The sequence below is a fragment of the Ambystoma mexicanum genome, chromosome 14 (assembly GCF_040938575.1).
Source record: "Ambystoma mexicanum isolate Mex_15411 chromosome 14, UKY_AmexF1_1, whole genome shotgun sequence".
NCBI classification, from domain to species: domain Eukaryota; kingdom Metazoa; phylum Chordata; class Amphibia; order Caudata; family Ambystomatidae; genus Ambystoma; species Ambystoma mexicanum.
The window spans coordinates 562,376,280-562,400,080 of record NC_090940.1 but is presented as its reverse complement, the minus strand read 5'-3'; the positions used below and the strand labels follow the sequence as shown (position 1 = coordinate 562,400,080).

Here is a 23,801-nt window from a genome sequence, read left to right as displayed (position 1 = left end):
CCATTTGGGTCCAAACCTAGAAGGAGCGGAGTTTCTCTACTGAAAAAAAAGTAATTGGTTTTACTGTTCCTATACTTTTATTTAAAAAAGAAAACATTCCGGAATGGTTTCGTTTGAAAATAAGTGTATGAAGAAGTAAAAACTTGCACTGGACATTCCCTTAAACAGCAGTTGTGTTTGTTTGAGTGCTTGAATTGGAAGTAGGAGGAGGCATGGCGATGGGGTTTGTGGGGAGCGGGAGCAGGCCAGCAGGTTACATAGTTCCACTACTTCTTTTCGTATGCTTCGACCACTGCCTAGAAGCTTCTTTTGTTCACTCTGGGAAGGCTTATCACTTTCCCAAGATAACAGGATGCCCTGCCTAGAACCAAGTCCTTCAAAGACAACCCTATCAGGAGAATGGAGGGAGGTCGCATGAAGGAGGTAATTATGGAACTCTCTCTGATGAAAGGCTGATGGGACAGAGGTAGGAGCTAGAGTTTGTCCGGAGAAAAGTGACAGTCAGGAGAGGGGCCCCACTATCTTGAAATCTTAGGACTCTCCTACGTCCTGTGCACCTTGCACAATTCCTGCAAACAAAGCACTCTGGAACTGACATCAAGAAAAGACTCTCATCTCAGCAGCCAGGATTGGAGCCTTATAAATGTTTTGTTGTAAATCCATCCATCTTTGGCAAATTAAGCATTTAAGGGGTGAGACCACCTCTTAAATTGAATCAACCTTTGACATCAGAAGAAGGTTGTTTCAACTAGAACCTTATTGGGGTACAGTCTGCACATTGCCTGCTGCAATACAGGTTAAGATGAAGAATACAAGGAGGTTCCTAGACGCTCTCTTCACTCATCAAAGAGGAACATTTGGGGGAGCTGCTTTTGGACAAGGTCTCTCTTTTGCTTGATAACTGGTAACCAGGACTCTGTCCACTGGAAGTGGCAGACCCTGCACCTGCTCTCCGACAACCTTCCTGTCTGACAAAAGGCAGTATACAGGCTTGCCTTATCCTTTGAGATCCAGGACCACTCCCAGGCCCGACACTGAATCGCTGCCTTGGAAAGCTTACTTACTGGGAGTGGTTTGGTGCACTCTGTCCTAGTTATAAGGGCCCCAGTGACATTTAAGATCCCACTCATTACCTTTCTAAGACATATGCTTTGAACTTGAACATTTCTACAGAGACATTTCTCTGTTTACCTGTGCCTTCAGACCCCGAGAGCCACCTTTCATTTAATCTCAAAGTCTGCATATTTTGGGTCTTCCTTTACAGGGGTGACTTATCAGTGGGTTCTTAGTGTTTTGTAAATTTAGTTTGATTAAAATTGTCTATCTTTTGGGTAACTTTGATTGGACATTTCCTATATTTCCTTACCACAGTAATATCACTGTTTAGATGCTTCTTTGCACGCTCACACTCCCTCCTCAGCATGCCCGTAGCCCATGCTACCACAAGAAGCGAAGGAGGTACACCTTTTGGGTTGTGCCTGTTTGACCTTTATGATTGGGCCACTGCTGTTTTAGTGGCAGGGTAGGAGTTTTTGAAACCACAACTCAGCCCTGTACTCAAGCAGAGCAGTAGTCATTGCATCACATCTATTCTTTTGGCTGTGATGTGGTCTAAAGAAGACAGGTATTGTGGTGTGTTTTCCATTTTATTAATCTGGTGGTCCTCAATGTGGACCCGCACGATCTCAGAAAAAGCAAAGGGACAGTGAAGGAGCCTGAGGCCTAAACAGGAAACCAACCCAATAAGGTGAAGTCACAACAACGCTGAAGAGCGAGACGTTGCAAAGTCATGGACAGAAAATGTCTGATACCAAATAGCTCACCAAGAATAAGCAAAATAAGAGAGAAGCTTTAACTAGAGCTGTAGCAGAGGCAATTTAGGTCGTGGTCAAGGTAAACCACCCACTGGTACCAAAGAGTCTCACGAACCTGCCGGACGGAAAGGGCGAAAAGAGAGATGAGAGCCCTGCAAATGCACACATAAGTCACAAACCAGAGAAACACCCAGGATACCTGAATAATTAGCTTTGGAGACTGGATTTGGGAAGAGGTGGAGCAACACTGGTAGCAGGAATGGGGAAGCAACAGTACAGAGAATCCTTCCATGATTGAGAAAAACTGTTTGCAATTAAGAAGACATCATGACATTTTCAAGAGTAACGCAACCCGTGGCCAGAAGGTGAGACACATTGATTAAACAAGGAAACTGCCAAAGTTAAAATTCCACACGGTTAGGCATGTTGTCATGATACCACTTGAGAGAATTTGAAGCAACAAGAAAATATGAAGACTTGAGGATTAAAAAGTAGTGCACCTTTTCGATTATACTGGAAAGGAACCATGGGGACAGTGAAAACAGAAAATAGTGATTTTTGAAAATTGTAACAATGGCAAAGATTTTGAGACCAAGCGGGAGTTTATCTTGGAAATTGTAGTGAAAAACTATGTAAGCATAGCATCTTGGGAATTGTAGTGAAGTTCAACTACAGAGTTCTTGCTAAAGAAAGTAGTGCTGAGAATTGTGGTGAAAAGTAACTACATAAACAGTAAGACTAAAACAGGCTGCCCCCTGGGAAGTGTAGTAAACAAACATAGGCATAGTGAGAATAAAGAATTCTGACTACTGACACGCAAACAAAACTATACTGCAGTGATACCAAGAACAATGCCTTTATATATCAATTTATATCAGACACATCCATTGTGACAGAATTGGTTGAAATAAACCCCTTAAAATGTATACAAATGTGTCTAAACATCATAAAGGGCTCAATACAAAATTGAGAGGCGTACATTTTATACTGCAAAAACAGTACATGCATTGAGCTCTCTAGGTAAGGTTTCCAAAGGCAGTGCATTTGTCAAATACTATTGCCAGGGTGCCAAATGTGTCCTCATCACTAGCCAAAGTCTAGCGATAGTAGACTCTTGGCGAGTACGAAAAAGTGTGCTGTCTGTATGTATAAATTGGAGTGGCAAGTAACAGTTGGAAGCAGGCTAGTAGCTTGCAACTTAAAATGTGTACCACTCTATAGTTTTGTTTCCACTTTCAAATGTATACAAACTGGAGATAATTTGTAACAATTGTCTCATAATAATTTATCACATCGTTTTGATTAACTTGTGTTAGGGAGATCTTTGTACAACCCTCTGGGAAGGGCTGTAAAACCATCCAACCTAAAGGTAAGACAGTGTTTGTCACCTGATGGAAAGACCAGGATCTCTAAATTGGTAGCTGTAGCTGGGAAGTCAGGCTTAATACAAGGAAGGGAGAAGAAATGGTAGTGATGTACAGTTAGTCTACACAGTTAGCCACAGCAAACCCCCACAAGGGTATACTTAAGCAATAAACCCAGAAGGGGGGGCATAACCGGGCCAGGAAATGCCCCAGGCCAGATTGAAGCCCAAGCGAAGCAAGGGCTTTAACGTTAGCCCGGGGCATTACCTGCCCCGGTAATGCACCCGCCAAGAGGGGTTTCTTGCTATTAGTATCCAGGCACGTTGTACCAGGATACTAATCATTTTTTTCCAGGTTTAGAGATGGCGTGTTTGCTGTTTCTCAACTTGAAAAACAAAACTACAAACCAAGATGGCCACCATGGATTGTAGAGAAGGGAACTACAAATAGTCCCTTCTCCCTTTCTGTGGAAGCCATTGTTGTGTTGGGATGCACCAGAAATACTAGTGTTCCCGGGTGCCAGTGAGGGATAAGGGAGCACCAGGTAAGTGGGCCGGTGTGGGGGGAGCTAAATATGTTGAAAAGGGGTGATGGGGGGAAGGGGATACAGAGGAGCGCAGGGGCACACTTATCATGGACCCGGCGAGGGAAGATGGCGGCATCAAGCTCAGAGGAGGCTTCGAATAGGGGTTTTACCTTGTGGTTTTACCATTCCGAGCTTTCTAATTGGCTGGGAGGCCACCACCCCACCCTTACTGAGTACTAATCAAAAAATATGGCAGAAGAGGCCATCAAGCACAGAACCATGGGGAAAACCGAGGGTTTCTTCCATCCCCTTGCCCAGAGGTTAAGTTCTCACGGTTGTGTTTCCCTAAAGAACCCAGGGACTTGAACCTCGGATGAAAGGTGACACAGGCAGCCAAACAGAGGAATAATCAGTCTTCCCAGGAGTGGGACCCATCAGACAGAAGTAAAACAAAGCAATGGCAGAGATGGCTCCTGGAAGACGGAGCAACCGTGCTAAGCACAAGGACAAAGAGAGGCACCCAACCAGCAGAACATGCTCCCACGATGGAAACAACAGTGGAGGTGACCCAGAACAGCCCAAACAAACAGGAGCATTGGGGGTATTGGAGTCCCACTACCTGTCGGGGTGATGGCAGCTTCCTACACCACTGTGGATTACCAACATAGTGAAAAGCAGTGAATAAAACAGCCCAGAGACAGTCGTGGTACAGAGGTCCTAGTCAATGTGTAGGGCCAGGTAAGGAATAAGACAGCCCAGGAAGGATGTTGAGCAGCCCAACATCCAAAGCAGAGCTAAGGCCTTGAAACACAATTCCAGCTAGTGTGACCAAACAAAGGTGCTGTGAGGAGTCTGAAAGAAACTCAAGACACAAGCTAGCCATCATTTTGGTTAAAGACTTTTATTGAAAATAAAAGGTATTGGGAAAATGCCTCTCTGGCCCTGTTCTATGAGGAATTTCCCTACATAACAAAAAAAAAAGGATCTGTTGGTGTCAGAATGTAAAACAAATAAAACCGATGTTGTGTTCAGAGTTCTATTCTGACCCTCACAGTATAAACTAAAACTAAGGTGAAGATGGCAATATCTTTAACCTTGGGTGGTTTAGAAAAGTGTTCACAAAAGAAGAATAAATAGCTTCAACATAAACATTCTTCAAGGATAAAGGTCTTTGCTCCAGAGGGTGGCTCCCTTCCCCTGGTTTTCTCTTTACACTCTGGTGTTTTTAGAAACAAAAGTTACTTGGGTCTTTCTTGGCCAGTAACAAGACTGGCACACAAACTATTTGGCTTTTGTACTTTTGTCTTTTCAGGATAAGTGGTATATTTTCCTGCCAGGGGTTTGCTCCTTCTCTTCTAGTTAACACAATCCTTTTCCTTGTCCTGATGTTTCTTCTTAGGACCTCTTTACTCCTGATTAACACAATCCTTTTCTTAGTCCTGATGTTTCTTCTCAGGACCTCTTTACTTCGTATATCTTTCTTGTAACTGCCTGGTATACTCTCCTGCCAGAGCTTCCGGTTCTCACACACTTGTAATTGCCTGGTGTACTCTCCGGCTAGGGCTTTGTATATTTAAACACTTGTAATTGCCTGTTATATACTGCTGTCAGGGCATCTTATATTCACACTTGTATGGGAGGACAGGTCAAAGAGACCCCCCTCCCCCACAATCCCCTCCTTTTGATGTCTATGGCTTGTCAGGGGACCCCCTGCCACCAGGGCCCAGGTGGTGGGTGGACCACTGGCTGGCACATGGATCAAACGTACTGTATTAGGTTAGATCCTGGAAACCATTTTGAAAACCAAAACGCCATCTTAAGACATGATTCCTCGTGCGATGCAGCACGGCCCCCCCTTCAGAGAATCCTCACCTACCCTGTTGCCTCCGCTCCCTGGCATATCCGCTGAAAGCCCGTTCCCACGAACAGTCGGACATGAGCTAGTTTTAGAGCAAACACTGTATCTTTCACCTTCCGCAATGCATCATTATCCTCAGCGTTACCCGGGTAGCGGGGCTGGCTTGGAAAATAACTGTAAACCGTCTTCGATGAAACAAAAGCCCCAATCCCACACCGAGAAACTGTTCATACACATATACATATATATATATATATATATATATATATTGCATTACAATGATATCCCTTCTGCACGACTCCCGTGTCAAAAATCTACAAACATTGTACAAATAGACGAATGTGTTATTGTGTGACAACATGGTCACGATACTCAAACCCCCTCAGTTATGTGCACCCACTCAGTGCCCCTGGCCGCCTACTATGTTCTTTGCTAGGGCTAATGTAAAGAGAATTAAATCAAGTCCCCATGCCATGACTACCCCGATGCTGCTAGAGTGCAAAGGAACTCAAGCACGACAGTATTGTGAGCTCATGTAAATTGTTTAATGAGAAAGATAGAGTGCCATCAAATGTAAATGAACGGGTTTAAACATGTATTACTGCTGTCAACCGTAGTGGTCTGTTTCTCCTGCGCGCTCCACCAACCCTAATGCTACCTCACGTATTGTGTTTACAATGTGATGCTAGAGCTGCTAATCTTGCAAATACTTACCCTTTAGTGACTAATAGAACTGTTGATATAGTTAACGTGTTCTGAAATGACTATGTATTAGTGCAAACATTATGGACGTGTAACCCTTCAGACATTATATATTATACATTATACATTATACGAATCCCTTCGTTTTCAATGCAATTCAATACAATTTGCAGGGCAACGCACGCTTGCCTTGCAAGCAAGACGATGTAGAGCAACACGGTTTGAATCCCGGTCCACGCTTAGAAACCTCTGGGTATTAAGCATGATATAAATAACCAATTATCTCTGCACTGACTACCTGTCTGCCACCGAGTATCCCACAAGATTCTCACTCTCACCCATAAATGTATATTGGGTAAGACACCAGATTACTTGATAAAACGCATATACAGGGCCCTGTTGTGAGAACTCTATGCTCCAATGAATCCAATAAATTAGCCACCCTGAGATAGAAGCTAAAAAACCTTGGTGGCACAAATTTCAATGTGTGCAAACCAAAAATTATGGAATTCTCTCCTAAATAGTATATGCAGTATTTCATGTCTCACTATCTTCAAGAGTGCCATAAAGACTCATTTTTTAATTCCAAGGAATAGGTCTATTTCCACTTTGGTCTGATGTCTGGATTTTGATTCGTCCTCTACTGGGTTTGTATGTCTTTTGTCTGTTTCTGAGGCATTTGGGCGTGGTAGGCGCTATATGCGCTATAGGAAATTAAATAATAGGTTTGAATATTTAATATGCACATCACTGTATAATTTTTCCAGATCTCAATATACAATGTGTACAGCATTTATATTTCAATATGTTACTTATGCATCTCAAGATTTAGAACTTCATGGCGACAGGAACGCATGACAATTTGGCCCATTCCCTTTGTGGGGCTGAAGCCGGAGTCCCGTGTATGGAGTCCTTCCCCCACTCCTTCCCATCCCAGAAGACCAATCGACAAAACACCCTTGTGCACAAGAGCCGTGTGCAGCAGTTTGGGCCGTGCGCGCAGATGATGGCTCCCATCAGACTGCTTTCCACATGCCACAAATCTTCTGCGGTCTGGTGGAGCACATAGAACTGGAGAACGGGGGTTTAAAAAGTTGGTGCTGGAGATTGAGACATTAAATATGAGGGTGACTTGTTGGCTCAGTCCTCGTCTGGCCGTAGTGACTCCGGAAAAGTACCTGAGACTGTTTGCTGTAATGCTGCAGGGCGAGGGAGCAATATCAGTAAACCAAACAGGGGAATAGTGCCATCCTCGGTGTGTAGGGTTCCTGCGTATCACGAATTTCTTGGGACAGTACTTATTTTATATAACTTGGTCTGTGCCCATAGTGCTAAACATTCCAGTATGTCATTTGTTTTGTTTAAAGAAAAGAAAATGGCGCACAGGTGAGTGCGACACACATGCTAGCTGTCCCCCTGAAGCAAGAATGCTAGGCAAATCAGCTTCCCCTCCTGGCAAGTGCCCCTGAAATGACCTATTCTTTGGGTGCAGTCATGCCAACCTTCCTTGGCCCGCCCACACAACTGACGAAACAGATGACCGTCCATAGGTAAGTTTCACACAAATCAGTGTTTGTGTGAGTTCCCAGCAGTGCTGCATCATAATGACAGTTAATGTGTTTGGGATGACACAGAGGAAAACGCAGAAACACATTTTTCTCCAGGCTTCTGGTGACACGATTTGGCAAACTGCGTCACTGTACGGTAACACGTGACCTAGAACAGAGAACACAGAAGAATGCACAACATTTAGTCCCCAAAAAGGTATTCACTTTAATAGTAAAACTGGAAAGGGGGCAGAACAGACTGAGTGCCATAGAAAAGATCCAGATTAAAAAAAAACCTGCTGGGTGGTGCGCCTTAAAATTCCTATGTTAAATTACAAATTGTGACAACGTTGTCAGTTATTCACATGACAAACATGGATAGGTTTTTCACTTCTGTAATGAAAATATGAACAGAACATGTCAAATGGGACTCAATGCTTTGGGTGGTGGCTGCAACCTTTGCCTCGTCCATGAAGGGGTTCCTACCTCACCACCCCAGACACCCTATTCAACCAGTTCTTATGACAGAACATATGTTCTAAAGCCAGGTGGCCTCTACTGTCTAGACTAGCCCTATTATAGGGAGACCTTATGGTCGTAGACGTGTCCCTCTAACTCTCTCGAGGTCTTCCTGGGTGACCTGGTGGGGTAGTCTGAGTGGACTAGCATGGATTTCCTTCTGATGACTGTCTCTCACCCATTTCCTCACTCGACTCACCCTAGAAGTGTCTCCTCTCTGGTGCACCCTCCTCTCTCTGTCTCTTTCCACAACCCCTCTCATGGTCTTGTAGATCTCTCCCCTTCTCCTGTCTCCACCTTCCAGCTATTCTTTGATCTTATCTGCTTCCCTCCGAAGCTCACTCCTCCCAACACTACCTTTGCCTCTACTGCCAACTATCTTCCTGCCTCTCACTTCTCTTTCACCCTCCTACTCTCAACCCCCTTCTATTCTCCCTCCAAAATTATCTTCAAACATTTTCTCCGTAAGGCACATACTATAACAAATTGGTGTCACCCTCTCAGTCCCACCACCTTACCGTCACCCTCTGCAAGCACTACAAAAGTCTTCTCCAAGCCCTCCTCTACCTGCTCTGTTGGTCTTCCTCCAACCTCACCTAAATGCAGCTCACTGACAACTGAATCAGCAGGCTTTATATTGCCCTCCCCCTCCGTCCTAGAACATTCTTTCTGCCCTCATTAGCTACTTCCCTGGGACAATCTCTAGCTATACTGGCCCTAACACCTCCCATCTCCTCTTCTTGAGGGCTAGAAATGTCCTAGGAACTTGTCATAAGGGATGTATACGGTTTGGCCGTGGCACAATTACTCGCGGCCGAATTGACTGTGGTCAATTTGGTTGCAAAGCCAATTTCACCGTGGACAAATCCGCCCAAACTAAAACCCCCCACCAACCCCATACACTCCACCACCCATCCCCTACTAATCCTCGCTCCCCAAGTTTGGCATTGATTATCCAAACTGAATGTTTACCAACGATCTAATGGTACTGGCCGAATTCGGCCAGAAGTACCATACGATCATTTGTAAACTGTCAATTTGGGTAATACCGTCATAAGACCCTTGAGCCCCGCCCTTTCTCCAGTTTCCCTTTCCTATTAGCCATCCATGCAATTACTGGGGTCATTAGTAAGTTAATGTTGTGAAATGCTTTGGGAAGCTTCCCTGGTCTCTCCAATGCCTGTGCCGTGCTCTACTGGTTCCTCACCCCCCCCTTGCTGCTCCCCTGCTGCATGAGTGGGCAGATTGTATTTGGTTTCCCATTTGGCTCCTGAATAGCGAAGGCTATCCCATTCACATTTGGGTAACTAGTACATTCCTCGTTTTCCACGCCAGACCTTGTCTGTTGGGACCAGCTGCATTTCCTCCCGGGAACCATTCTCCATCCCATTGGTCAGAGGAGTCTGGTGCCTGCTGGTAATTGAGGTTTCTGGTGTACCACCTAAGAAAAGAATAGAAAGAGGCCTGCCATGCCAGAGGCTCAAAGACATTGAGACAGGGAAATAGCCGCAAAGGTACATACATGGTTTCATCCATGCTGGGGAACTGGGAACAGGTGTCAATCTCAGCTGCCCCACACCACCAGTGGGGCGGGTCTAGCACACCGCCTACCCCAGCGCTAGAGCAGTCCTTTGCCCTCCTTGACATGGGTATACACTTGACCCTGTCACAATATCTATGTTATTAATCAGAAAAGGAAGAAGGGCTTCAAAGACAGACCAATGACATCTGTGCTTCTTCATAATCCCTTTGACATTGAAAATGGTGTTGAATTGCAGAGGCGAATATTGCACATGGTGGAGGAACTGTTTTGAGCTCCATGTTTCAAGTGTTGCAGGGGCTTTCTGTGACTGGTTGATACAATCTTTGTTAGATCTCATAGGTCAGAGCAGCCGAGAGGTTCTTTATCAGTGGTTATGATGTGATATTTTATTATATTGCGCTTGTACACAAGTGTTTCACAGTGCCCCAAGGCAAGGGAGGGGAACAAGGGAGAAAAATAAAACAATGATCTTACTAGGCCCAGTGACATTGAGAACGCGCAAGTGCATGGAAGAGGGAAAGGGAAAAGTGCATGGAAGGGGGGAGAAGTGGAGAGTGCGGAGCAAAGGAAAAACAAACAAATAATAAAATACATAAATAACAAAGGCTACAAAAACCGTGCTAGTGCAGCCAGCAAGTGACAAGTGCTGGGTTGAATCAGCCGGCAGGGTATGTCTGATAAGTGCAAAGGGGGGGGGGCTGTATGGTTACAGATGCAGACCCCAGTGCAGGGACTGCCAAGAGGCAGTGCGTGTGGGTAGCAGGGTGAGCAGGTACCTGGGCCCGGAAGACAGAGGGTAGGTCAGGTGCACAGTGCCAAGAGAGAAAAAAGATCGGCAGGGGAAAGGAGGGCCAAAGGCAGAAGCAAAGAGGAAGGTCTTGAGGTACATCCGGAACCGGAGATGGTTCTCCTCAAGTTTCAGAGTGGCAGGGAGGCTGTTCCAGAGGGAGGCCCCAGCCGAAGACAGAGATCTACCCCCAGCTCATTTCTTTGAAAAACAACAGACCCTGAGGGAGTTGTATGGAGAGGGGCAAAGAGCTCGAGAGGGGAGGTATTTACGATGGGAATGCTGAAGGTATTTTGGACTCTGGCCCCAGAAAGCCTTGTGGACAATGCAGAGGGTTTTGAATTTAATCCTTGTCTAATGGGAGCCAGTGGAGAGATTTCAGGGCTGGAGAGATACAATCCCTGGGCTTGAGGCCAAGGACAAGTCTTGCTGTCCTGTTCTGGATGAGTTGTGAAGGGTGGAGAGTAGAAGCAGATAGATTTAAAAAGAGGCTGTTACAATAGTCCAACATAGAGAAAACCAGGGCTAAGGAGACAGTGAGCTTCTGGGGGAAGGAGAGGAAAGGCAGAGTACCTCTGAGGAGGTGCAGTAGGACGTTATACTTTTTAGAGACATCAGAGATGTGGGCATAGAAGGAAAGTGTGGAATCAAAGATGACCCTGAGGTTCTTAGCCTCACAGGTGGGCGTTGGAGGAGGGCCAAGGGGGTCGGCCAGAGAATGAGGGGAAAGAAGGTTGAATGTGTGCTGATGAGGAGGATCTTGCTAGCATTCAGGCAGAGATAGTTGGCGGCACACCAACCCTGAATGGCAGTTAAGCAATCAGAGTTGAGAGAAGGAGAGGACGTGGCCGAGGGAAGCCTGAAGATGAGTTGAGTGTTGTCAGCATAGCAATGGAAATTGGAGCAGAAAAAGGCAATACAGTGGGTGAGAGTTGCCAGGTATTGGTTGGCGAGCCTGAACATTTGCCCACCTCCCCACCCGTTTGGGTTTTGTAATGTGGCATTTTCCGAACTGAAGTGTGTGGGTTGATTTCATTGGGAGGTCCTCCATCCTGGGCCGCATGATACTGGGAACTGTACCAATCCCATCTGGTCATTCGACTCTAGTCTGCTCTTCTGACTTCTTCCGCATACAGCCAGACTACCAAGTTTTCATAGTCTAACCTGGCACATACGCCTTTATTGTGTGCATAGCCCAACAGCTTCTAGAACAATGGGCCTAATTACAACTATGCCGGTCCAGAAACAACGGTACTGGTAAGCTTACCGGCAGCATTGCTTCCAGACCGGCATATTATAACTGCAGGCGGGTGCCGTCCTGCCCGAAAGGTCAGACCTGCTGGGTGGAACGGCACCCACCCGCAAAGTTTTCACGGAAGCACCAGAACCGTTATTAATGGTGCTGGTGCTTCTGTGGTCCCCATTCTCATAGAGTCCCACAGGACATATGGGAATGGGGAGTTATCATTTGCCGGTGCCTGACTTCCTGGATCGCCGGGGTTGTAATCCCCTGGTGTTACCGGGAAGTCAGGCGCTGGTAAATCATTACGGGTCCGGCGGCAACCTGCCGGTAGCATCAACACAGTTACTGCCAGACCCGTAATGAGGCCTAATATTTGTAAATTAGTGGGGCAGCTGGTCCCTGTATCTTGACAATTGGCATAGAGACCTGGGGCAGTTTTGTTGGGAGACTTGTGGGCACAGCTGGGAATGCAGGCAACATGAACGCAATCTCTTTAAAACAAATTTATTTTATTTCGGTTTGAGTTTAAAATAAACCGTTCAAAATGATGACACAAAACAGATCAAACATCACACCATTGTCTACCTAACTAACTGAGCATTTAGGAAACAGCAACAACAAAGAATCCCCAGAAGACATAATGACCTCTTCGCTTGTGAATGAACAAGGCATCATCCTAATGACGCCAAACCATCGCCCAGGCCCCGAACCCTGCATACAGCACTCGCTGACAATGGCGACATCCCGAATTATGAGTCTCAGGAGATGAGAACACCACAAACCCCATACCGGCTCTGGGTATCGTCAGAGCCGCAGGGCAAGGAGGCATCATGGCAGCCGCTAGCCACTCGAACAAAGGCAGGGGTGGTGGTCTGTACCCATAATAGTCTGAGCGCCTGCAAGAGAGACAAACCCTGGGATTGGATAATGCATGCGGCAGGAAGCATAAAAAGGGAACATCGCAATCCTTTGTGTCACTCTGAGACTTTCTCTGCAGGAGGAAGAGGTTGATCTGGACGGCTCAGAGTTCTGCTCGGCGTACTAAAAGAAGAAGAAGGCAAGTGAGAAAACTGCAAAGACAAAAGTGATATCCATGCCTGCTTTGGAGAAGGAGAACCCTGGTATTCTGCTGAGAAATCCTTGACGGTGAAAATCCAAAAGGGACCCTTCTTACCTCAGGTTATTTTCATTTGAACTTTACTTCTATAACAAACCTGGGTTGAAGTATCTCTGACCATGTCCGCCTCTCTGTTCCCTACAAGTGGTGGTAGCGGTGGGATATAGAGAGCTCCATGGAGAATATCAACAAGACCCTTGCTGAGGGTCAACAACATCTTCAGCAATTGCTTCAACTACAGAGCCATCAGGCCCAGGTTGATAGGTAAGCTTTTCAGCAATAAATTCAGCTGCAGAGTTACACAGCACATGAAGAAAACTGCAAACCATGCAGACAAAATACAGACATAGTAGAGGCTACCAGGACATACCTTGTTGTTCCATTCCCCATCCTGCAAAAATTCTAAGCGGGAGAAGACCCGAACATTTAACCAGAAATGCTCAATGGTTTCATGGCCACTGGAATGGTGAGGTCACTATGTGGGGTCACTTTGTGGTCCCACTTGTTACAGGACCCATGCACGGTGCTTTCCAGGTGGTGAACCACACTAGAGATATGTTAATGTTAAAGGATGTTTGTACCGTGCACTATGACCACCAGAGTGGTCCCCTGGCGCTCTGGCAGATCTGAAAAGGGAAGGGGGGGGGGGTGAGTTAGTGGGAACGAGCAGGAAAAGTGCAAGAGAGCAGTGATGTGATGTTGGCAGCTTCAGTTTTGTTAACACTGTTCGCTGAGTTTGGTGTGCTTTCCGGTCGGTAGCCGTTGTGTGCTGTTGTGCGAGGCTATGTGGTTTGTTTTGTTGTTGCAGTGTAGTGAAGTTTGTGAGGTTTGTTGTGCTTTAGAGTTGTGGTTGTGTTTGGTTAGAGTTTGAAAGGGGTGTGCAGAGGGTTGAAATTGTTAGTAGGTTGGTTATTGGCGTTGCTATCTAGAAGTGATGTAATACATTTCTACGTTCTCTCTAGATGTGGCGCGTGAATATCTCTGCATTTCTATCTAGATCTGGCACTGGTTAATATTCACAATCCTTTCTATGTATGACACACGCCAATATTCATACTTTATCCAAATGTGGCACTGGCCCACCTTCAAAAATCCTCTCTACATGTGAAGCAGGCTAGCATTCACAATTCTTTCTAAATCTGGCATCGGTAATATTCCCAATGCAGTCTAGATGCGGCAATTGCTAATAATCGCTATTCTATCCACATGTGGTACTTGCTAATCTTCACAATTCTATCTAAATGTGGCAACTGCTATCATTCACAATGATATCTAAGTGTGGCACTTGCTAACATTCGCTATTCCATCTAAGTGTCGCACTTGCTAATCTTCACAATCCTATCTAGATGTGACGCAGGCCAGCGTTCACAATTCCATCTAAGTGTGGCACATGCTAACATCCACGATTCCATCCAAGTGTGGCACATGCTAGCATTCAGAATTATATCTAAGTGTGGCACATGCTAACATTCACAAATCTACCTAAGTGTGGCACTTGCTAACCTTCACAATCTCATCTAGATGTGATGTGGGTTAAAGTTCATGATTCCATCTAAGTGTGGCACTTTCTAGCCTTCATAATCCTATCTAGATGTGACTGAGGTTAACGTTCACAATTCCATCTAAGTGTGGCACTTGTTAGCCTTTACAATACTATCTAGATGTGACGCAGGTTAACGTTCATGATTCCATCTAAGCGTGGCACATGCTAACATTCACAATTCCATCTAAGTGTGGCACATGCTAACATTCACAATTCTATCCAAGTGCGGCACATGCCAACATTCACAATTCTATCCAAGTGCGGCACATGCCAACATTCACAACTCTATCCAAGTGTGGTACATGCTAACCTTCACAATCCTATCTAGAAGCAATGGAGGGTAGTGTTCACAATTCCATTTAAATGTGATGCATGCTAACATTCACAATTCCATCCAAGTGCAGCGCATGCCAACATTCACAATTCTATCTAGATGTGACGTAGGCTAATTTTCTCAATTCCATCTTAGTGTGTCATTTGCTAATATTCACAATTCAGTCTGGGTCCAGAGCAGGCCAATGTTCACAGGCCAAGGGGTGATATTCACACTTCTATCTACAAGTGGCACTGGCTAACATTGACAATCCTGTCCAGAAGTGACGCAAGCCAATATTCACAATCCTGTCTAGATGTGATGCGGGCTAATATTCACAGTGCTTTCTAAATGTGGCATTGGCCAACATTCACAGTTCTAAGTGTGTTGCTTGCTAACTTTCACAGTTCTGAGGTAAGGTAATGTAGAGTGCATGGTTTCTGGAGTAGAGTAATTGCTCTACTCCCCACCCATGCCACACTTACCTTGCTGGTTGCTGGCTTCACTGGCTTCCCCTGCAGACACTTTCTCGAGCCGCCTTTGTGGGAGCCGCCCTTTGCCTTGGGGCCCTTAGCTATAGGGGCTGCATGGGCAGAGGGCTGCCCTGGGATGGTCAGTAAAGAGTAGGGGTCTGGCCTATCAGGGGTGGGGGGAGGGCCGGCAGGTGGGAAGAGGGAGCCGGGGAAGCAAAAGGGATGAAGCTGCCCGCAGGGGGCCTAAAAACAGATGGAAATGGGCAAAAACGGGGCTGAGGGGCTAGGGTCAGCTTACCTGCAGCGCTTGAGACCCAAGAGGTGTGCAGGTGGTGTTGCCGGAGACTACAGCGGCAATACTAGATAGAATTGGCCCATCAGGTGTGGGGGGAAGGCCGGGAGGTGGGAAGAGCGAGCCAGGGAAGCAAAATGGACTAGGCTGCACGCAGGGCTGGGGGCCTAAAGTCAGATGAAAATGGGCATTGACGAGGCTCAGGAGCTAGGGGCTAGGGTCAGCTTACCTGCAGCGCCTGGGACCTAAGAGGTGTACAGGTGGTGTTGCCAGAGACTACACCGGCAATAGTAGATGGAATTGGCCTATCAGGGGTGGGGGGAGGGCCGGGAGGTGGGAAGAGGGAGCCGGGGAAGCAAAATGGATGAGGCTGCACGCAGGGGCTTAGGGGCCTAAAGTCAGATGAAAATGGGCAAAAACGAAGCTCAGGGGCTAGGGGCAAGGGTCAGCTTACCTGCAGCGCCTGGGACCTAAGAGGTGTACAGGTGTTGTTGCCGGAGACTACACCGGCAATCGTAGATGGAATTGGCCTATCAGGGGTGGGGGAGGGCCGGGAGGCGGGAAGAGGGAGCCGGGAAGCAAAATGGATGAGGTTGCACGCGGGGGCTTAGGGGCCTAAAAACAGAGGGAAATGGGCAAAAACGAGGCTCAGGGGCAAGGGTCAGCTTACCTGCAGCACCTGGGACCTAAGAGGTGCGCAGGTGGTGTCGCCAGAGACTACACCGGCAATACTAGATAGAATTGGCCTATCGGGGGTGGGGGGAGGGCCTGCAGGCAGGAAGAGGGAGCCAGAGAAGCAAAAGGGATGAGGCTGCACACAGGGAATGGGGGGCCTAAAAACAGATGGAAATGGGCAAAAACGAGCCTCAGGGGCTAGGAGCAAGGGTCAGCTTACATGCAGTGCCTGGGACCTAAGAGGTGCACGGTGGTGTTGCTGGAGACTGCCCCAGCAATTCTAGATGGAACTGGCATATCAGGGGTGGGGGGAGTGCCCGGGAGGCGGGAAGAGGGAGCCGGGGAAGCAAAAGGGATGAGGCTGCACGCAGGGGCTGGGGGGCCTAAAAACAGATGGAAATTGGCAAAAACATGGCTCAAGGGGTAGGGTCAGCTTACCTGCAGCGCTTGAGACCTAAGAGGTGCGCAGGTGGTGTTGCCGGAGACTACACTGGCAATACTAGATGGAATTGGCCCATCAGGGGTGGGGGGAGGGCCGGGAGGTGGGAAGAGGGACCCGGGGAAGCAAAATGGATGAGGCTGCACGCAGGGCTAGGGGGCCTAAAGACAGAGGGCAATGGGCAAAAATGAGGCTCAGGGGCTAAGTGCAAGGGTCAGCTTACCTGCAGCGCCTGGGACCTAAGAGGTGCGCTGTTTGTGTTGCCGGACACTACACCGGCAACACTAGATGGAATTGGCCTATCAGGGGGGCAGAGCCAGGAGGCGGGAAGAGGGAGCCGGGGAAGCAAAAGGGATGAGGCTGCACGCGGGCGCTGGGTGGGCCTAAAAACAGAGGGAAATGGGCAAAAACGAGGCTCAGGGGCTAAGGGAAAGGGTCATCTTACCTGCAGCGCCTGGGACCTAAGAGGTACGCAAGTGGTGTTGCCAGAGACTAAACCGGCAATGCTAGATGGAAATGGCCTATCAGGGATTGGGGGAGGGCCGTGAGGCAGGAAGAGGGAGCCGGGGAAGCATAATGGACGAGGATGCACGCAGGGGTGCGGGTGGGCCTGAAAACAGATGGAAATGGGCAAAAACGAGGCTATATATATTTTGCTATGTGTGCTCTTCTTTTTCAAGAATCGCCAAAGTCTTTATTTTTCACAGCATTATTTTCCCTTATTGGGGGAATTGCACCAGTCCTGGAGGTACTGCAATACCAGGTTGATGCATGGAGTGGACAGAGCAAGCTCCCATTCCATCTCCCTGTCCCAAAAATCAATTTAATATATGGTCCCCAGATAGAGGATGTATCAGATATTAAAATTATAAGAACAAATGTATTTATTTATTTATTTTTGTCGGGGTCCTCATCCGTTCAGATATGGGTAAATCATTACTTTCAGAATTGCCCTTTTACTCATCAGTCTTCAAGAATAGTTTTGACAACATGTGCACAAGCCTGACTCTGTCGACCTTTTTCACTGTGAAAGGAAAAAGGTCATGTTAGATTAGGTGCACATTACTTACACATCCTAGTCTTACCGCCTCGAGTGCGGTCAACGATTCCTTCTACTTCGCCACCCTTAGGTGGGTCCTGGAAGAGAAAGCACACAAACAGGTTATGCAAATGCACATTTCTCACTCCTCGTCTTCCTCATCGCTGTCGTCCTCCAGCCCATCGATGATTGCGTAGTCCATTAGGAGGCTGTGGATCATCGTTGGCAGGATTCCGTTGTCGTCTCTTTCTTCCCTATCACTAGGCAGTTTCTGGGAAAAAGGAGCACATCTTTTACGCAGCACAGGATTCTCCAGCAGGCCTGGATATCTCCTTTTGCGTGGGTCCCCGGAAACAAACCGTGCATCACTGAATTGGCAGTGATGTTTGCTGTCAGGATTGTGCCCCCCTAGTTCTGTGGCCAAATCCTCCATCAGGTCTCTCGCATAGGGGCAATCCCAGAAGAGATGATACTCTGTCTCGTCCGCTGTGCAGCCCCAGGGGCAGTTTCTGAAGTGGTTGAAACCTCTGATGTGCATGAAGGCTTGCACCGGTAGACCTCCCTGGATGGCCATCCAGGCGACATCTTTGTGCTTGTTCGTGCGCCTCCTTGATGCAACATTGCCCCACACGCGGTCTGCTGCCTCCGATGACAGGGTCCAAATCTGCTCACAAACGTCCCCGTCATGAATGCTTTCATGGATGCCCCCCGTCTTCCACTGGTCCGGCGCTGATACCCCAGCTAGAATTCTCGTACAAAACGCTTCGCTTCAGGGGGCCGTCCAGTTGTATGGGATCCTGGCGTCCCACACCACCCATCCCAGCCTTCGCCAGACCGGGAGTAGGAAGAAGCAGACCATCAGGAAACCCACGTGACTTTCCAGCGTGACCCTCACGCAATTGCAGATGAAGAAGCCTCTTAGCATGGTAGATACAACACTTCATTTTATCCAAAAGACTGAGAAGCGATGCCCGAAAGGGTCCACAGGAAAGAGCTTTGCCCTGCAGCTCCCCCGCTAACTCGGAGCCACGCTCTGCTGCAGACTCCCAGGCTCCTCGGCCGGGCCTAGCGTTTGCATGAGAGTCCAGCAGCCCTGGGTCCATTTTTGCATGGCTCCACCCCCACATTTCCAACATCGGTGCCAGGGCCCAAAGTCACCTCAAGCTGCCTGGGGGCGGGGGCATCCGAGTGCCCCCCTTAGATAAGGCTTGGCCGTTCAGGGCCGGCAGGTGTGAGGAAGCAGGACAAGGACAGTGTCCCACGTCTCCTCCTCTGTTGTTGTCAGGCTGGCTGGCTGGCAGCTTCCCTGAAAAAAGAGCCAAACGGCAGACATTTTTCCTTCCAACAACTTCTTCGAAGACACGGAAGGATACACATGACATCTGAACGAAAAAGAAGGGAAAAAAAATGGTGACTTAAAAAAAGTCATCCCATATGGTGACTTAAAAAAAGCTATTCTTGAAAGACTGGGGATGGATGAGCAGGCCTCTAGGATTAATCTACGTGAAACAAAACTAAAGCCAGCGGAAACCCCAAGTCAATTGTTCTATAGCGTTCAGGATTTAACTGAAAAATGACTTACGTTATTGAGAGGATAATACGGGAACACTTCTTAGAGGCATTACCACTACCAATTCAGAGATGAGCAAGCCAGTATTTATTTATTACATTGTTTTTTATAACGTGCCTATTACCGTACCAGAGTTCAGTTTCTAAGCACAAATCTGGGATTGTAACCTCTGTTGCTCTGCATGGTCTTGCTTCCAAGACCAGTGTGTTACCCTGTGTTATCCTCCGTTCACTGCCCCAGTCTCTCTGAGGCCATTAACATAGCCACAGCCTATCAAAAAGCAGGGGTATCGAGACAAGATGGAAACAGAAGTAAGCCCAAGATACACCTTGATTTACCACCTACACAGCTTTGCAACCCTTGTTGGCCATCTACGTAAACAAAGCCTGGGAAACCAGAACCTTGAGTAACTGTGGTTCCTGTAACAGCTTGACAACCACTATGCTTCAACAGCAATGAATGGGACCCTATTGCACAGTTTTGCCCCAAGTGGCCCAAGGGGGAGCCGATGAAAATAGGAACAGTACAAACCCAGACGCACCATGGATGTCAAGGTGGACGGAAAACCAGTGGGAGTCAGCAAACAGTGATAAACCCCCTGCCCCCAAGTAAGTGGAAAAGCAAAATGCGATCATTGTCCTTTATGGAATAAATGTGTGCATGGAAATGTTAAGCCTTATCCATCCCAGATCATATAACTTTATGTTAAGGGTAAATCCATAGACATCAGAGCCACCATAATGCCTTCCTTATCCGTTCCTGTGCTCCTTGGCTCTGACGTCCCTGACTCTGAGAATTTGATTAGTGTAGAGATTTAGATGAAAGAAGCCTAATTCTCCGGTGAGGAGATTCCAACAAAAACTGTACGTCCACAGAAATCCAGAACTGAGGTCCGAGAAGCAAAGTATAATTGGAAAACAAATATGTTACAAACAAGTCTAATAAACTCGGACGTGGAAACCCACAATCAATCATTTCAGGCCGAGTCTCAAAGTGATGAGACCCTCAAAACAGCTAGAGAAATAGCTGACTGAGAAGAAGGTCCAGAGAATCCAGGTGACCCCTGGTTTATAAGGAGAAAATGTCTGTATTATCGTTTGCATCGTAATCCGGCCAACCAAGAGACGGAACAACTGCTGGTGCCCAAGTCCTGTCGAGAAACCCTGCTGAAATGACCATTCAACGCAAGGATATATGGCTTCTGAGAAAACCAAACAGAATCTTCTAGTGATATTCTACTGGCCAGCGATTTATAGGGAAGTGATGAGGTATTGTAAAAACTGCCCTACCTGCCAACTCACCTGCTCGTATATTCTGCCAAAAGCCGCTCTTTAACAGAAACCTCTGCTAAAGGAGCCGTTTCAAAGGATAGGAGTGGATATTGTGGGGCCAATGGAACCCAGCAGTAGAGGCTATCAATACCTATTGGTTATCAATTATTATGTTACCAGGTACTGGGAGGCATTTGCCATGAAAGGGCCATCAGCCAAACAAGTATGAGATTTACTAATGCCTTTCTTTGCCCGAGTTAGAATACCTGAAGAAATAATAGCAGATCAAGACATGGATTAAATGTCTGTAGAGGAGCAGCTGTGGTCCTCTGCGGGAGATCCTGCCCCCCTACCTCCCATGTATTGGAACATGAAATCATGCTGCGCCAAACACCCGCCATAATACCAATACCACAGCAAGTGTTTGAAAGAAGATACCCATTGAGACAACCCTACCGAATGTAGCCTCAACCTGATGATACCCTGCAGGCGGAAAAACATGAAGGATTGTGAAAAGAAGTTAAACAATGAATTAATGACATCATAAGAAGTATGCATGACTTCTTGAGATGCGGACTAAAGATGATGTTTAGATCCTGAAGAACCTAATGATGAAGTAAAGAATTGAGTGAGTATTCCTAGTATAGAAAAGGAAGATTACACGTGCACGAAGTACTGTAGTAAACCAACCGTTCAATAAAATATACAGCTGCTGAAACGCAAGATAGATTAAGTCATTATAGAAGCTGGCTATGAGTAGTGAATAGAATGCAAGCAAAGCCGCCATTATATTGAAACTAGACATTGGTATCACAAATTTAGTTAGCTAGAACCCATGAAGCTGGAATAGAAAACTCTGTTGCAGCAAGAATTATCGGCTCGTGAAGCTGAAGGGCAAGGCTATCTGGCCTAGAGTCAAGATTCAAGAAGGGAGGTCAGCTATCTGTTCCAAAGAACTAGTATGCAGAGGAAGAACCTTTTTGCATTACGATGCAAAGTAGAACACAAAGGATGCCAAACTTCAATTCATTTAGAGCATTTAAAAACTGCAAAATGGGCAAAATCATGGTCTCTCGTCACGTGAGCCACGGATGGAAATAGAGCTTGAACTTGAAGTCACATAAACAATAGCGAGTGCGCTCAATCTCGTGCATTCCCAAATACAAGGATATTCTGCAAGGCCAAGTACAAAGACAACTTCATGGCAGAAGGCATGGTCAATGAGAGATGTTGTGCTAATTGGGTGGTGAGGTTGCTTTATGACCTAGCTCCCTGCACCTGGATCTTGGTTTACGAATGTTCCAGACATGGCACAAGCATGCCAACCAATTATATTAGTCCATATAACGAAAGACCTTATAGTTTGAAGATCAATGAAAAACTGTGTATTCAAAGTTTCCAAAATGACATGTTTTTTAAAGGTAGGCATAACTTGTCCACCTGATAACGGCAGCCAATAACAATCCTAGCTCCTACAGAAAAGTATATTTAGTTGTTTCCCTTAACCAGTGCCAACCCTCGACAGGTTTTTCATTATTGCCACGAGAATGACATCAGTCTGAAGCATTATTGTTATAAAAAGTATATTTTTTGTGGAGATCGTTGAGAGACTGAGCGTATGTCTGTTGATGTTCGTTGTAACCTCCCTGTTTTAGATCATTTTTAATAAAACAGTACTTTGCCATCTTCCTGAGTTTGTTCTGTTATTTGGATTCGGAATTACTCTGGTGTGATCCCATCCATTAAATGTGCACTTTCCTAAAGGGCCAAAAGCTCATGTGGTAGCAGTGCAGATGGTTTAAAGATCCAAACTAGTTTTACTCCAGTATTTCAGACGATCAGGCATCCTACGCCATTAGCTGGAAGATTGCTACATTTTCTGTAAAGAGCTGCCGATATAAATAAACTTGCATGAAAAATCGAGACTGTGGGCAGGTCCCCCTTTGAAGAAATCCCTGCTCGGTTACCACGCGTGCACTGTGGATGGAAGGCGAAGTGGTCGGATTGAGGGAGGAGTCGATACAGAAGGCCTCGAGTCGATTGACGTAAGTATACTAAGGGAAATGGCAATATAAAGGGGCGGGATTGTGACATTCCGAGTAGGCGCAAACATTGTGTAGACAAAAATAGCCCTTAGAGATCCTAGTTCAAGGGAATTGGAAGAAGACATTTCAAACTCCAACAGGAGTAGGGACAAAATAGAGAATACGTGCTGTCAGGACAGTGAAAGGTGATGTCTTAAACCCTGTACAAGGTAAAATAAGTAAAGGTGGGAGAAGTGTTCCTCTTATTATAGATGATTAATAATAGGGGAGGATGATCATGGGGATTATTAATGTATAGTGTGTGATTAGTTTTCATATTGTTTTTTTTGTAAAGTATTAAGGAGTAGTAGTATTGTGAAAGATTGAAAAATAAGAGTGTTTTGAAGTTAAGGTGTAATTAGTGATTGGTGCCAATCAAAAGATAGATAGTAACGTGAAACAGAGGAGTATTGAGCGGTGATTGATGGTGATGCTCATATTTGTTGTTTTAAACGTTAGAAATTGGTGATTTGAGTTAAAATTAAAGGTTTATTTAACAATCTGCTAAGTATTGACAGTCAATTAAGACTTGTCATTATGGAGTAAACTCCTCTCATACCCCTTTGTAAAATGGCCCTCATTCCGAGTTAGGACTACACCATGGAGTAAATAGCTCCATGGTTGGCAACCATGGAGCTATTTACTCCATGGAATACCGGCATGGTGAATGGAGTAATTTCCGGTCCATTCCAAGGTTGGATGGACCGGTAATTCCCCATTCACCATAGCCCTTCCCCATCCCCATTTCTGCCCCCATAGGGCTCAATGGGAATGGGGAAGGAGGTAATTACGGCACCGTAAATTACGGTGCCGTAATTTACTCCAAGGTCACTTTGCGGGTCCCGTAATTTACTCCTGCTAAAAGCAGGAGGTAAAGAGGGACCCGAAAAGGGAACTTGGAATACGGAGGTAAGGGATTACCGCCATCGGTGCCCTTACAGGCGCCGAATACGGAGGTAAGGGATTACCGCCATCGGTGCCCTTACAGGCGCCGGTAATCCCTTACCTCCAACCTCGGAATGACCCCCAATGCCAAGTCATGCGCCCAAGCTCAAACAGTACAGCACAGAATGGGTAAAGGG

The 23,801-nt window shown here is 46.5% G+C and overlaps 1 non-coding gene across 1 annotated transcript; it reads right to left on the bottom strand.

The window, feature by feature from the left end:
• Positions 1-17,481: 17,481 nt before the first annotated feature.
• Positions 17,482-17,681, bottom strand: LOC138527723 (U2 spliceosomal RNA). Its single transcript, XR_011284024.1, has one exon. It is a non-coding gene; the product is annotated as a U2 spliceosomal RNA (small nuclear RNA).
• Between the last annotated feature and the right edge of the window lie 6,120 nt (positions 17,682-23,801).